The sequence below is a fragment of the Rhea americana genome, unplaced genomic scaffold (assembly GCF_003343005.1).
Source record: "Rhea americana isolate MKP2758 unplaced genomic scaffold, rheAme1 scaffold_41, whole genome shotgun sequence".
Classification (NCBI taxonomy): Eukaryota; Metazoa; Chordata; class Aves; order Rheiformes; family Rheidae; genus Rhea; species Rhea americana.
This window is the reverse complement of record NW_028186546.1, coordinates 1095871-1112714: the sequence shown is the minus strand read 5'-3', so window position 1 is coordinate 1112714 and position 16844 is coordinate 1095871.

Genomic DNA, 16844 nt, shown 5'->3' with positions numbered 1-16844 from the left:
CCTCRAAAATACAAAAAGGTAAGATGTACAAACCATCTTTTGGCCACAAGGCCATTTCAAAATGACCATTTGTCTTCCCCAGCCCTGCATCCACCCAGGTCACAGCACTGCTTTATTCCTTCAAGGCTTTCTCTTACTTTCAGTCCAAACTACCAACAGCTTCTATACTGCTGCCAGCTGGCAAAAACAGAGGGGAGCAAATCATGGCAGTGTTTTAAAGGAATGACTACATTGCTCTGTAGATTATGGCTTTCATGTAGTACTGTTTGCCTAGAGATAAAGCGTATACAATGAGCAGTCAAGCCCTCTGTTCAAACACATTGTATTAAGTGTTTTACTCAAAGTTTTTTACTGACTACATACACCAGAGAACCACACAGCAACACACGCTCCAGAATTCCCTCAGTTTAGCCATTTTGGTAATTACTGCCTAAACTATCACAGTCAAAATATTTTAAAGCAATGCTACATGGATTACCAAGCACTAACAGCCCAATAGTGGTCAGCCAATACCACCTTCCTAGGCCTTTYGTCACCTCCTCAGTGTAGGAGCATTCAGTGCCCAAGATGTCAGGATGAAGCTATCCATTTTGGTCCTCATTAAGTGCTCTTATCCGTTTGAGAAAGACACTTCCCTGAAGGGTTAACCTGTTTGTTACTCATCTTTTGGTAACCTCATCATGAACAGTCCTTCACTAGACAGCCTGCTCAGACATCGTATCTCCAGCTTTTATCTGCTTGTGGTAGACTGGGAGAACCACTTTGTGCCCTTACTGGAGACAGGCTGGTTCTGTCCCACTACCAAGAACAGCTCAGGCTTCAAAACTCCACTCCAAGCCAGGTAAAATGAGGTATGGCAACACCTGAGCAGTTCAAAACCTGTTTGCATTACCCTTATTGCCTAAGGTACACGCTCCAGCTCAGAACTGTTTAGCACAGTCTCCAGACTTCAAACTGACTTATCACTGCTTCAATTTAGTTGTGGATTGAGTCAGACTGAAAGCAGTCTCAGTCATGAAAGTTGAAGTCACTCAGTAGCAGTGTCCCAATCCCATAGAACATAGGGAAGTGCCAAGAGCACCATCTGAGCCAGATTCAAGACTATTATCTTTCCGAAGGATTAAAAGGTTCAGCTAGTGCACTTCCTCCAGAAGTAGTATTAAGGTCATGAACAAGTAATAGCAACAATGAGAAAACAGTTTAGGAAGTCCTGCAAGAGATATCCAGGAGCAGTTCGGTAAAAACCGGGCAAGACATGCAGAGAGTTAAAGGCTCGTCCCATCTCCTTACATGCACAGTGGTGTGTCTCGCTACACTTCCCCCCACACATCCCGTTAATATTTCAGTCCCGCAGAGAAAGTTAGCTGAGGCCTGAGACTTACTGTAAGTACATTGGGAACTGCCATTATATTCAAAAGCTAATAATAGGTGGGGTCAAAGCAAGAGCATCAGGAGTTTAAGAACCACCCCATCAGCTGATCAAAATGTCTCAATTCAGCCCAGTATCCTGGCTTAGAAAACTACCAGCAAACATCTAGAAGAGAACTTYAGCACTAGTCCAGCCTATAAGGGAGACCTAGGTTATTCTGGGCCTCCAGCAACTCTGAACTCCAGGGACTTCAAGTTAGAGGCAAGGTCTTTGCTCTTCATAGGCTGCAGCACACCTCTCCTGTGAAAGGACCAGTCACTCATTGAAACCACACGTATTTTCATACAGTYCTGTAACAAGGAGGTCTACAGCATAGCGCAGGTCACACGAACAAATTTCCTAAAGTGCCTTCATTTCCCACTTACTTTTCCTGTGCTCGTAGTCTCAGTCCTTTCAGGCTTGAGAAACCTGAAGTTTTAGTCATGCCTCATACAGAAGCTACTCTTTACCTACGTTCTTCATTGCCTTTCTGACACTGCAGCAATGCTTAGGCCGACTGGGCAGGGGGCAGCACAGACCACCTCTACATTTCAGAATGCTGCATTTTACAGGCATACAAGATAAGTTCAAGAAACTAGGGAAGACTGCTTCTCCTTGGCTCCAAGAGCTTTTCCTCTGTTTTCTACTGAGTAAGCTGCAGTTCTGCAGTTCTCTCCACTTTCAGTAACCAAGTGTTTCAAAAAAAAAAAAAAAAAAGAGAGATATCAGATCACACAAAGCCATTCTGATCTGCACAACTTTGAAACAGAATTAGCAGTGGCCTAGAGGAAAGATCAAGCAAACTGGGCTCAGTAACATAAGTTTACGTTCTACTTCTGTCCATGAATTATGCATCAATAATCACAGAGGCAAGCATAGTCTAATGAGGACTGGCAACACTGCAAAGGGGAAGATTACAAAAAACAAGTTGAGGGGTTAAATAACTGCTCATCCAAAGCATCCTGACAGCATGTTCGCTTCTAACAGAAAAGGATTCAAATCCAGAAGTCTGGTTGATGAAGCAGCAGCACCTCTGCTCCAAAGCCAGGTGATTTGTAGTTATTTCTGCCATCTGGTTGATTTGTTTGAAAGACAAGCACAGCAGCCAAGAGAAGCAGACCCAGGGGCCCTGAGTGAAGCAACCAAGATGCCTTGAATCTGGCGTCCTGCAGGTACAGACCTCCACATCAGACAGAGTAACAGACATCCTGGCAAGCAACCCTCCCTAAGAAACCAGCTAGGCAACAGGGTGGACTCAAGTCTTCCCACACCATGCATTTCCTAAGCCTAGCAGCAGGGACGTCCATACGTTACGGTTGAAGACAATGCACTTGAGAAAGTGGAGTTCCCATTACACATCAATGTTTGGCACTGGAGTGCTGCTAAGTGGCTGGCAGCTGTCAAAGCAGTTATTAGTATCCCCAATAACCAGAAGACCCCAATGATGCCAAAACACCAATGCCATTGAAATTTTGAAACATTTGACTGACTGGCACAGTCACAGGAGGCTGCAAGAACAGCCCTTTTCCACCTGAATCCTCCAGCTTTTGGAGCCAAATCCTCTGAGCTGGAAGATCTCAATGAATCTGAGACTAACAGTTTTGGGGGTAGGTTCCAAGTGTTTTTCCCTAAGCAGCTCTTGGCCATCCCAGTTCAGAGACAAGGGTTGCAACTCCCAAGCCATTGCCAAAGCAGGCTGCTGCTCACATACTTGTGCTAAAAGCATGCATATGAACAAAGCCGCTACTTTTTGGGAGTCTGAACAGGATCAGCAAGCACAGGAGCTATCCAGGGTATCCCAAAACACCACCTCCTCCTCCTACCCACAGGGCATCTCTGCAGAGATGAGAGCAGAAGTTCCCTGATTGCACATCCCCCCACATGGTACCCTAACTCACAGGGCACATGCTGCAGATACCTCATTTTGCATTTCATCTTTGGTAGCATGGCACACTAACAGTGAGCTGCTGAAAAGAGCAGAGCCAGTTCACACCAAGATAGCTCACCATCTGGTTCACAGCTTGCTCAGGAACCCTTGTCCCAAGCAGGAGGCAGGGAAACACAAGCTCTGTGGATTTCCTAGGGGGTAGCCTTGCCTCCAGGCTCACCATCTTAAGCCAGCACCATTCATCAGCTCTGCCATCATCGCCTGTCCCCAGGGGAGGAAGGCCACCGCTATGAGCCAGTCCACAGCCTYGCATCCACAGACCCGCTGCCCAACCCAGAGCTTTTTAGCAGTCTGTTGCAGCAGCCCTGCGCCCGGACTGATGCTGCAAGAGTTACGGCGGGCCAGGCTGCGCAGCTCCTCCAAATATAGCCGCGAAAGGGCATGCATTCTCCCAGGCAGGAAGGCCCCCTGCCTCAGGAAACGGCTCGGAGGGGAAGCACTCGCTCAGCCGCTTCCTGACTTGAACAGCCAGAGAAGCTGTTTGTGCTGGCAGCCCCGGGAAGGGAGACACGGCGTTCAGCTCAGCTTGCAGCAATTACCCAATTCCAGGGACTGCCCCTCAGGCTGCGCTTGCACATCAGGAACCAAGCCGCAAGATCGGATAACAATGCCTGAAAACTTCTCAGCCTTTCAGCATCTCCTGGGGAGGTACCCCAGCTCCTGCATGGTTTTTCCAGCTTTAGAAGAGGGAGGGGGGGTGGGGGGGAGGAGGAAGGGTTGGAAGAAATCAAGGCAGAAATAGATCTGCTTGCCAGAGTTCACAAGGGGAAGAGAGCAAGACTTGGGTGTCCTCTGCCCCAGTCTAGTATCTGGGCAGTCCTTCCTACTCTTTTCAACTTACTCTGGCTTATTCCTTATTCAGATAAGCCTGACATTTCATCTCTATTTCTTTATACCCCCCAGAGAGGCTATTGCTGGGACAAAGCCTATCCCTACCAGCTGCAGCAGGGAAGAAAGCTACAAGCAACAGCAGCACTTCCACTTTAGGCTTCCTGGCTCATGGAGAAGTTTTTTTTTTTTTTTTTTTTTAAAAAAAAGTATTTGTGTACAAGAAATGCTGTATCTTATTACTGAAGTTTGTCCATAAGGCAGGTCCCAATTTATGGTGCCAGTATCGCAATATTCCCAGTGCCAGAATCTGCTCACAGCACTCAATTCTTAGAGGTATTAGAGCAACAGGGAGGGGAGCAGGCACCAGGCCTTCAGAGCCTGCTCTCTAGCTTTTCACATACCTGGAGGAAGCCAGAGGCTCAGGAGATTTTCTATAGGTGCCCATAAAAACAGAGTCAGGGCAAGATCTAAATGCTCCCTAGCTTGAAAGYGGTCTAATCTACTGTAGACATTAGCAATTTGTCTGCAGAAAGGCATCTATCATCAACTCCTCCGCATCCAAAATTGCTCCTCAGATTCTCCCCCCCAACTTCCATAGCCTCTGAGCACAGCATCATTGCAATAGCAGATTGCTGAGTCCTCTGAGCTCCCTTCACACCCTCCACAAAGAGGGCCAGCACCTTTCTTGATTATAAGCCTTGCCTCCAGATGCACCACACCCCCCTCTACTGCTACTTCATCTCTCTCCCCTGGAGAAGGAAACTGCCTGGGTATTTTCCTTTTGGTGAGATCTCTAGGGAAAGCTAGAAGCCTCATAGCCAACCTAAATGTTTTTTTCCTGGGAGCTGGAACCAGCCTGTTTTGTCTCTATCCTTACACACACATCCTTGCTCCTGAGCTGGTGCAAACCCTTTGCAAGATCCTCTAACCCAGGAAGAAATGTGCTTGCAATCTCCTGGCTGAGCCRCCAGCCCCTCTCCCTGCAGCTCTCACTACCTGTTCCTCCTCTCTGGTGTAGGCTGCTTCTTTCCAGGCATCTCCCCATCTTTCATCTGTCTGCCTGGCCCAGGCAGTCCCAGGACAGATTCCCTTACACACTCCCCTCCACTTCAACCCAACACACTGCAGGGGACAAAGCCCACATCTACACCTGCAGGGACTTGAATATCATTCACTGCAGCAGGCAGGTTGCACCACTGGTGACTGAAGCACTTCCAGTAGGTAGCTGCACTTTAGTGCTGTCCAAAGAGGCCATGTGTGGCAAACATCTCACATTWGATGTAGCCAAGTCATTTTGACAAAAATACCCAGAGAAACATAAGTCTCTCAAGAGATAYCTCTGCAAAAAAGCTACCGTTTAGCAAAGGGACTTATACAATATTTCACTCACTGCAGTCGCTCTGTTGGGCCAGATTATTTAATGCTGCAAAGTTAACTCTTCCAGACAAAAGAGGGAACACTGAGGGGGTTATGACTTCCTTCTGGTAAGTCATTTAACAAGAAAGGAAACCCCAGCAGAATACACAGCACAGCACGTCCTGCGCCATAGGATTCCTGTTCTGCACATCTTGAATTTGACTGAATTCAATCACAGTTCTGTTTCCCCCCACCCCACCCCCTGAAAGAGCATTTTAGAGCTGACATCTCCCAGCACACGTGCCGTTGAGCGTCAGAGGCTTTTCTGGCTGTACAAATATGACATCCTCAGAAAGAGCCAGAAACAGTATGAGAAACCTTGACCATCATAAAACAGTCATTCTTTTGTGAGCTTAAAAAAAAAAGTACAAAATAGGTATGTTCTACTCTGCTCCATTCTTCTGTCTTGCTATGGCATTTTTCCCCACAGTGAAGTTTCCTCAGTCTTTGAAGATATGTACACACAGGCTAGCCTTCACAGCCTTGCCAGCCTCACGTGTCCATCACAGCCACTTCTCTACAACACCAAAGGCTACCGATTTGCAGCATGAATCGGTTATCAAATCATGAATAGGACTACTAAAAAGACCCCTTTGAAGTGGGCCTGAACTCTCCTGTCCTTTTCAACTGCAGAGAGACAAACTCTGAAGTTTGTTTTCCACAMACACTAAGTTAGAAGTTTGTCAGATGTGAAACTACACATTCAACCAGAAATAGTTGCTGGAGCCCAAGTTCAAAAGACTCTCAGATCTGCTTTAAATTGCCAAGATGTCTCTCCAGGGAGAGAATCTAAAGATTAAACACAGTGCCTCAGAAAAAAGATAAATTTGCTCTCYGGTTCTAATATGAGAATGTTTATCCCAAGGATTAATCCTGGATTTTTTTTTTAATAGGCAGAAATTACTCACATGGGAGTCTTCCTAGGTCTGTGTCTAGAGAACTGCCTATTTTACAAGCTGGCATTGCTTTTACAGCACTTTTAAGCCTAAGAAGCTCCATTTCAGTAATTGTTTTGCATTTTATTTTGGTTAAAGTTCATTTGGATTGGAAGAAACACTATTGGCAGAGAAGACATAGGGAATGCATTAGGCTAAGAAGTTTGGGTGCATTGGATAGCTGGAGGCTCATGCAAGACAGCCACAGTCAGTTCATCTCTGCTACTCCAAAGGGGATACTCCATCACTGAAGATACTTCCTCAATGCAGAGCAGAGCCTCCCAAGCCATATTGGCACCAATGCTGGAGAAGTCACACAAGCCAGGGGAAGAACAGGAAAAAGTTCTGTCTGYAACATTACAGCACTGATAACCCACTTCCAGCTTCTGTCCAACTCCAACATGAGACATCCCTCAGCATGAGCCACAACTCCGATTTCCCCATAGCTTCCACAGAAGATGAGGAACCAGAAGGAYGTGCCTATTGAAGAGGAAGAAATTCAAATCCCAAATGGCTGATGGCATTGAAGGAAAAGTTGGATAAAGTGAGTTCATCTGGTTTTAGCTGGCATATTCTTGCTGGAATGGCTTTGGAGTGAGCCAAGAGCTCAAGTTCCCCCAGGCAACTTCACATCCCTAAAAAAGGGATTTTAAGTGCTAGGTAATACATACATGAATTTTATTTAAGGGAAGAAAAATGATCAATTTTAAGTGTTCAGGTAATACCAGAAGACATAAGCAAGTATGAGAATGCTTGTTTTAAATGCCAGCCTGCCTCAAGCTTTTCCACYGGCAATTTCAACATTTGAGGTCACCACAAATGATCATTTAACAAAACTTGCTTTAACAGCACATAAAGAGTCACTTTTGTGGAGTATTAAGTACCTGGGGCCTTCTGTGTCTGAACTGCAGGATTGCTAAAGAGATTTTGGAAGGGAATGCATTTCTGCATAACAGACCTAGCTGCAGAGACACAGGGTAATGACTACGCAGTTGTGCACGGAACCAGGATGCCATGGTGCATCTTCAGAAGTGGTTCTGCCTCCTAGGCACATTTGATGCCTTGGTAACTTGTAATCCAGSTGCAGACACAGCTCCTGAAATCCACAGACATTCATCTCCACAGCTTCCTGCCAGTTGCTAAGGACAGTGAGGAGACAAGACCTTACTCCATCACAGGCTATATTACCTAACTTCAAAGACAGACATGGAACTAGGCATTTAGGTTAAGCAAAAGTGAAGAATTAGTGCTAGGTAGCCTCGTAAGCAGACTTCCTAGGTTTGGAAGCCTTACATGCAAGCCACCAGATTGACTAGGGTACGTTTCCCYCCAACCCCAAACATCTGTTATGGATGGCCTACATGCAGCAACAGGGCTGTTCTAGGCAGACAAGCTAGCTGGTAGACATTATTGGTCTTTTCATAAGGCAGGCATCCATGGATCTGCAGCTGTGAGTGCTCTTCCCATAAGCTGTGAAGAGACCAGAAATCAGCCAGAAATCAAAATCATCTGAAGATGTTTTCCTTCCCATCCAGTCTTTTTTGCAGTGAAAGCAAACCTGCAGGTACTTCAGTCCACCACACARTAACTTATTTCATAAGTATTCAGGTAAAATAGAGTTAATGTTGTCTTATTGCATCTCCCATCCTGTTTTTGCTAGTATTTAAACAGAGAAAGCTATTGTGCTCATGGTAAGATAGCATACAAAAGTCTTACCAGATTCAGTTTCAAACTATCAGTGCCAGATGGGCTCTTAGCAGGATTTTAGAGGCAGCTAAAACTGCCTATATGACTTCAGATAAACATACTGTATACATGCAGATGTATTTCATGCTAGATTTCCATCCAGTCCTCTAGCCCTGTGCCAGACAGAGCCCGTCCTATTACTCAGCCTCTGAGGTAACTGAGTGAAGAGCTGCTGGATGGCTTGTCACCATGGGGAAAAGGTTGCTTCATTTCACTCTATGGAGGTGCAAGCAATACTCAACAGTTTTTAGACACTCAGGCAACAGCTAAAGCTTCAAAAGGCTTCAGAGCTGATCAGAAGTGAAAAGCAAGGTTTAGACCCACGCTTGCAGTACTTCCTCCCAGGACACCACACCATTTTCAAGGTTCCCCTCAATTCCTTCATACAGAAACCATCATAGCATAGCTGAAGTTGCAATTAAACAAAATAATCTAACAGTCAAAGGCCTCCTAGAGTTAGAGGACACATGTGCAAAGCTGTTTCWATATCCAGCCTTTAAAACAGAGCTCATTAAATATGCATTAGAGAGACCATGCCCCACCCTACATCTGCCTGCAGTCACTGGAGCCATTCTGTTAGTTATTCTCCAAATTCATGTTTCACACCACAAGTGGTGGTTCCAGCAATCATCCAAGCAAGCAAATAAATTTGTATTCTTCTCCAAGACACACAGCTACATGCCTCCCCAGATGCATTTTTTTAATATTAAAGCAGGCTATCCTTTAGCARTCTTCCAAAAGGATGTCATTCTCACATTCTCTCATCTGCAAAGCTGGACAAATCAAGTGACCATGACACTCATGTTTGAGTACTCTCCTATTAATGTCTATCTTCATGTGAGTTGAGACAAGGTCAAAGTTATATACATAGACCCTTACCTCAAGGGTCCTTGCACTGCTTCACAATGTTTGCATCGTTTTCCACTATTTTTGGTGGAGGACAATTCAGCAGCAGGACATCAGGATGCCCCTAGCCGTTCAAGCAGTGTAGGATGACAGCCATATTTTACCAGCACTTCCAGCAGCTTGCCATTAGGCAGAGCTCAGCTGGAATTTGACCAACACCTAAGTTACCCATCTCCCAGAGCAAGTCAAAGGACTTCTAATCATTCCAGAAGTTCTGCAAAATACATTTTACTTAGCTACACAGTTTTCTGTCTCACAAAGAAATGCTCACTTGGCATGGGTATTAGTCCTCCAAAGAGATACTACTTAACTTTTAGTACACACTGTCAATGGTATGGATGATATCAGGTGGGCAGAGYTGAGTTACTTGAGTCACTGCAGAGTAAAGGCATTGGGCTTTCCTGGTTAAAACCTGTGAAAGCCCTATTGCTTTTCCAAGGTGAAAGTGGACTTTTATTTCTAGAGCAATTGGGCATCTCAAAGAGCTGTTGAAAGYCAAGCCTCCTTCTCCAATGCTATACATTCATGGGTTCTCATTCTTGAAGGCCACTACACCATTCTTAAGGAACAGGCTTACATCAGGGACATAGCTAACAAGTTTCCCCATGTGAGGTGCACATATGGCAAGGGAAAATGACCATAAACAGATACCTGAATATTAAGGCATCTAGATCAGTAGCAAGTCACCTTCTACAAAATGGAAGCAGGGAAAGGGGCAGGCAATGAAAGCTACATCTCAGTCAGTGAACAAGTTATGGAAGACCCATAGCACATATGGGATTCCCTAAAAGGGTCASACAGGAAGGTGCCTGAAGTCACTGTTTGTTATGAGAGGTGTCAAACAGATGAAGGCTCAACTTTGCTGAGCTTGGGTTGATGGCTAACTTCCCATCAGAACTAAAAGTCTACCTCTGACATGGGTCAAAGTGACAGCTTACTGAGGTATCTTTCAGCATAAGAAGCATCTGAATTCATACTTCCAATTAATACTAGCTAAAGAGAAAGTAAGGGAGGGATTTAAGAGTTCCTTAGGGCCCCCTCAGAAATAAGCAACGGGAAAGTACACTTAATGCAGGAATCAATGGATACCAATACATAAGAGATGCAACAGAAAGTAATGGCCAATCTTTTTCAGCCAGATAAAGGAGCTGAAAATGTTTTCAGAAAGGGAGAAGAAACTAAAACCAAACAGTAGTATCAGTTGGCAAAAAGGTTAGAGGCACAGTGAGAAAAACACCTAAGCACCTGCCACCCTCACTAATCTTCCTTCGGAAAAAAGGAGCTGCCACCCACAAATACAAAGTGTTGATGAACTGATAAGGATGCCTGTTACACTAAAAAAACCTTGGTATTTAAAGCAATTTATTCCTCCCTCCTGCCAAGGAAGGATATGCTTTAAGATTTTTGCTTATTTAAGAACAACTTGTTCAGGGGAGAAAGTTAACATCCTCATATGGCTAGTCTCTATCTTTGTATTTTGGCATTTGATTATAAATCCTTACTTGCTGGGGAAGAATACACTTAGTGTGGATACATCCTTTCCCTGTAGCACAGTTGTCTCTGGTACACTAYGTAAGTGAGACCAGACCTACAAATGAAAGTTACTCCAACTTGGGAAAGTCACATTAGTGGAAGCCTACTTCAGAATTAGTGCCCATCATTTCAAGCTTCCTGTGCTTGCACTAGTCTATTTGCTGTGTCACACCTGGACTGCATAGTCACCTTCTGGATCTCCATCTTTTCACGTTTTAGGTGCAATGACTCAAATACTGAAGTATCACATTCCTTTGTTGCCAATAGCCCTAAGTTTTATTTCTTGATAGGTACAGTAGGAGTTTAATGTACAGTCAGTACTTTCAAGACAAAGTGTTTTAAGTACCATCATGAAATACTCCAAAAAGACATTAAGAAAAGCTCAGATAATTCAGAGAAAGCCAGTTACATTCCTGTCTTTTCTGGGTACCTTTTAAAAGATTTAGGACTATCTGTACAACTTGCACTCTCTAATCAAGATAGGAGTCATCTGTACATTTAAATAAAATATAGTGGAGAACATTATGGTTTGTCATAGTTCTTCAAACAATAGAAATCCTTCTTACCAGAAGTTCCTAACTCGTCAGAAGTATTACTTGGTCACCATTCAGGCTGACCACTTCTCCACTCTGCGTAGACAGAATTATCAAATACAACTTAGCAACTGAATTTTATCATTGTCAGAGATCCAATGTGCAGTGATTTTTTGATTTTGTGTGCATGTACATGACAGAACAAGAATCTTCCAGGAATTAGCCAAACACAAAATGCACCACATTTAAGAGTTATTCTTGAATTGAGTATGTTTAATAGTCCTTGTCCAAGCTCATTTTTGACCTTCTGCTCCTCCCCACATTACCATACAGCAGAGAACCACAGCCAGATGTGCTGCATTGATTCCCTACATGTCAAGCCAGCCAAGGGGTTGAATGACTTCAAAGAGCTTCCATTGCCACCAACAGCCAAGCATTTATTCCTGAGGGGTCCTCTGAGATTAAAGCTCAGCATTGCTCTGTAATTGTGTAGTTATGGAAAAGGCAGCTTCCAGAGTGCTGCAGATTCCAGAGGGCTTAAGTTTAACACCTAGCAATAATAGCAGTTGGTGCCCAATCCCTCTCAGGCTGATCTAACACTGCTAACCCAGAACCCAGGATGAAGCTARTCTTAAATTTCAGCACCATAACTAATGACTTGCTGAACTCTGCAGCAATAGTTGTTTTCCCATTAGATTAACTATTGTATACTAGAATGACATGAATGCAAGAGACAAGCATGAAGGTCTCTTTCCTCTAGGGGAGTTAGAGGCTGAAGCAACATGATTGAGTTCATTGTTAGCAGAAAGCCTCTCTGGAGGTTGTAACCTAAAGACTTTTTCACAAGAGGCAGCTGTCAGGTCATCTAAAGCCCCAGCCAGGTCMTGGGCAGCATCTTCATTTTACAAGAACCTGTCTCCTCCAACCTGAAGGTATCCACTCTCCAGTAAGGATTATCCTTATATAGACAAATCCCTAACTATTTCATTACAGAAATTGATGTATTGAAGACAACCCAACAGTACTAAATAACATGAACTTGGRCAACTGAGAAGCCAGCTAGCTTCAGAGTACAAGCTACACTGTTTGCGGCATTTGAAAGTCAAAGGCTAGTTTCTCACTGACACCCCCCAACCATCGCCATTCCTTTGTGAGGAGTAAGAACAGTGGCTTCAAAAAACACTTAATTTCCTCATACTTTCTCATTTGTCCCCGGTTCCACACTAATGCAARCCTCTTAGAAAGGCCATGCTGAAATCTAGACCTGCAAGGAGAACATCTTTTCTAGCAATGCTAGTACCAGCAAGTGTCTGCAACCTCTGCAGGAAACAAAACACATCCATCTCCCTATACTTATTAGATCCCTTTCTGACCTTGGGAACTTCCAGAACCTCCAGAGGGCCCCAGTGACTTCAGCCCAGTCTATRCTGAGAGGTTGTTAGAAGAACAAAGCTCAAGTTGTAAAGGCCATCAGGTGGTAATGGTGGTGGTGACTACCTCAGCTTGAACCCAGGTCATTCACTTCAACCACAAGCCTTTTGAGAGAGCTAGTAGCAAAACCGGCTATTTTTCTTGTTAATCCTGTAAGATGGAGCATCAYGGCAATAAGCAAAGTTCAGCATTGTTCACCCACAATTGTTCACGCCAAGTACTGAGAAATGTTTCAAGCAAGGTCATTCAAGGGCTTTATAGGAGCTGCCCACCCASGATGCCAAGAGTAACTTAAGTCTCCATCAACAAACGTAGCTTTGATCTGAAGTGACAAGAGGGAAGAGTAAGATTTGCTTATCTTAAGTGCTCATGGTCATCCTACATTACCTATTAACACACAGCTTTTGAGGTTCAGCGCATCTATGAGGAAGTGGAAAAGTACTGATAAAGGCAAAAGATACTGACACATCTGAAAGGAAACACGGGGCTTGACTGTTAAAAATAGCTACCATATACAATGATTAGCCTGACTACCAAACACAAGCAACTGAGATTCCAGGAGCTCTGGGAGACAGCTCTTCTGATGGGGAAGGAAGTGGCTGGCAACTGGAAAAACACTCAAAATCACTTTAGTGAATGCTGCTTGCTGACTGCAGTTCACCTTCCCTATTACAAAAGCCAAAGCCCAGCCCTGTTGGGGCATTGTTCCCCGCTTTCCAGGAGTCAGGACAATTCAATCCTGAGGAAAGGAGTTTGAGGTATGAGTGCAGAAAGGATTACTTATAGCRCCAACTTAGAAAATAGGAGGGCAGAACACCTTAGCACAGAGGAGGCTGTGGTAGGGGCCCCTCATGCTCTGAATACACCTTTGGCATGAAAAAGCAGCAAGAAAAAATTGGGAACCATCCTGCCCTGCATGGAGGACACCAGATAGGCATCATAACCACAAGATATTTCTTCATTCTTCTCCTTTCCTCTCCAGGTTACAGGAAAGAAAGGATCCTCCAGTGTTTGTAGACATTTTGGGTTGCAAGTCATTAACATGTTACAGCTGTTAAACAAATGTGACCAAACCGAGGACARAGGCTTCAGGAGTGTTCTGTCAAARAGCCCMCTATAAAGCTCTAAGCAGTTCACCCACACTGGGGCAGGSAAGCAGGAGCCCCAGAGCAATAGTGCATCTCTTCTCCCTCCATCCCTAGAGATGCAGCCCCCTTGCTGCACAGCTAACCAACACACACATCCTTGCCTGCTATTGCAGAGCTCATGCRCAGATGTCAGACCAGACAAACATCACTAACCTTTCAGAGGAAACATCTCCATGTCAAGGCACTTGCTTTAGTAGACTGGATGAACACACTGCAAAACTCCCAATAACAGGGAATCTCCAGAGCTCAGACACTGRTATAACATTGATAAAAACACTCAAAATGAAATCAGCCAACTCTGGCCTTCCATTTGAAAAATTCACTAGATCAACACCAGGCTTATTCCTTAAGACACAGACAGTAGGAGATGAAGTTTTTAAAGAGCTGTTGAATCACACCCATTCTTAAGAATAAATCAACTATTAAAAGACACACTGCTTTAGAGATACGTATTCCTCATTGTCCTAATTACAGAGTTGGCTGAATGCAGCTCTTTGAAAAATGAAACATGGCTGTTGTCATGCTGTTTCAGCAGGGTGGTGTGTCAGAGGAAGTTCTTCAGCAGACAATGTTCTTTCAGGGTCTGATTGTATATCTAAGGGAGGGCCACATGGCCCATGACCCCTAAAATGCATCTATTAAAGAAAATAGACTCTCAAGCACACAATCACTTCCATTTGTCTTTTGTACTATTGTGGTAGACAAGAATACTGGGCTATTTAAACAGGAATGATGTGGGGTCTGTGGAGGTCTGCGTGAGAGTGTGGCAAGTCTGAATTAAATCCATCACATACTTAGTGAATTCATCGGGGCTTGATTTTTAAGAGACTTTAAAAAGAGAGCCTTCTTTCCAAGAAGGCATCTTTAGACAGTATTAAGGCTGCCTAACCCTTCCCAGTACTGCTTTCAGTTGCTTATAAATTCACCAAGTCCTGGCTGTTCAAGATAGGAGTTTTCATACCAGCTGGATCTGCCTCAGGCAGAGTTGTTTTGGAACATGTGAATTCAACTGCTTCTCAGAAAGCAGCATGGGAATAAACATTGTTTTGTTCAGTTTCTGGTGACTTTTGGAAAAGCCTGAGACCCATAGTTTAGAACTGGGATTTTAATGAGCAGGGGACAGCAACGACAAATTTAATTTGACACAAAAAGCTGAAAATATAGGCAAATAAGCCTTTAGAGGAGAGGAGAAAAAGCAACTAAATTGCATATGCTCAACAACCCTTAGACTTTAGAATTTAAGRCTTGATGGTTTTGGCTTCGCTGAGCAAACTTGGAAGCAGGTATGGGGCAGGCAGGAGGTAACTAAGATTAGTAGTCTAAGAAAAACATGCAGCAGCAGGAGATATGCCACAAGAATCAGTGACTGAAGATGTAATCACACTTTGAAGCCAGTATGCCAGAGAAACAGCCTGGGAATACTGAAGAGTTGTAACAAGCAACTGTGTAAGGACAGCTGTAGAAAGAAATGCTCTCCTGGCTCTACAAGGAAACATGCTCTTCTACATCTCAGGGAAGAAACAGGGAAGATCTTCATTTCCCCTATTCGCCATGTCAGCGGAACCCTGTTGATCAAGGTATATTCCATACCTAGCACTGCTCAGAAATGCTGTTTGTTGTTGGAAGTTTCACATTAAGGAGCAGAGTCCACCTGGTAGTGCTTGAAGTGGGAACCTGCTGATGGACCACATGGACAACAGATGCACATTGAGAAATGCTTTCACAGTAGCAGACAGRAAGCATCTTCCACAAGTTTTTTTCCTATTTTGCAAGTGAAAGAGTATAGTCAGTCTTTAATTACTCAACTATAAAACAGATAGCATGAATTCCATCATTCTGTGCTTTTGAACACTGGTTTGTGGCCTGCACTTTTTTAAAGCAATTTGGCATGAAGTTGTTCATCTTAGGCTTTATGCTCAAGAGAAACTGACCTGAAACAGCAGTGTTTGCTGAGCCTTATTTAACATTTGCATAAYCTTATATCCAATTATTATTCATCTTGCCTTTATGCTTTGTAACAGGATTCAGTCTGAACTATAACTGTATGCTTATTCCTGTCTAGCATCAGATCAGCCACAGCCAAATCTGTCACCTTAGCTATAGACTGCCCCAGAGATTCCCAGCTCTAGTGAAGGGGTCTATATGGTACCACAAGACTTAAAGTCAGCAGTGTACTAGTTAGGTAGTATGCAAARCTTTACTATAGTATGTGGTTACATCATTCCCTGCCTGATGTSTATAGCATTTGGATGAAGGAGGCATCTCCAGTCCTAACTCCAGTGGACACCAGTAACATACACAAGTTTCTAGTCTATCATGTGCATGGTAGAAGCTGGATGAAGAGTCAGAACTTTAATCTCACTTTTTCTTCAAAGCTACTTCAAATAAGAACTGTGGTAACATCTAGGACATTTCTGCTTAAAGTTAAACCCTAATGAAATGGCAAAGGCTTAATCAGAGCATTTGAGAAGATCTGTTTGTAGATTAAAAACAAATATATCTGTTTCTAACCAAAGACATACCAGATCTTTAAGTAGAAAGATCTACACATGAGCAGAAATAGATTACAACCTCTTCCCAAAGGAAGCTGGGCTTCCTCAGTGTACAGAATCTCATTTGAGTTGAGGGTTTTCCTGGAGTGCTTTAAGATTTTATAGACACAAACAACTGGATTTGAGAGGTGCAGGTATAATGCACGATTAACCTCAGTTCTGACCTCAGCAGCTCTTTTCCCCTTATACCTACACTGAAAAGGCCAATTTTGTATGCTTTTRTCTTGTTTAACTCCTGCCAGCTTTCCAACCGCACTAAGTTTTTTCATACTTTGTTCAGGGTAAAACAAGTRCAACAGCATATGAAAATAACCTAAAAATGGATCTATTACATTGCTTTATTGAATTAATGGCCTACAGGAAGGTAATCAAGCCTGCCCCACAGAGGAGTCTACCCCTAAATCTYACTTACCCTGTGCAGTTCAGTTTCACCATCTGCAAGTTCAGAGCACTTAGT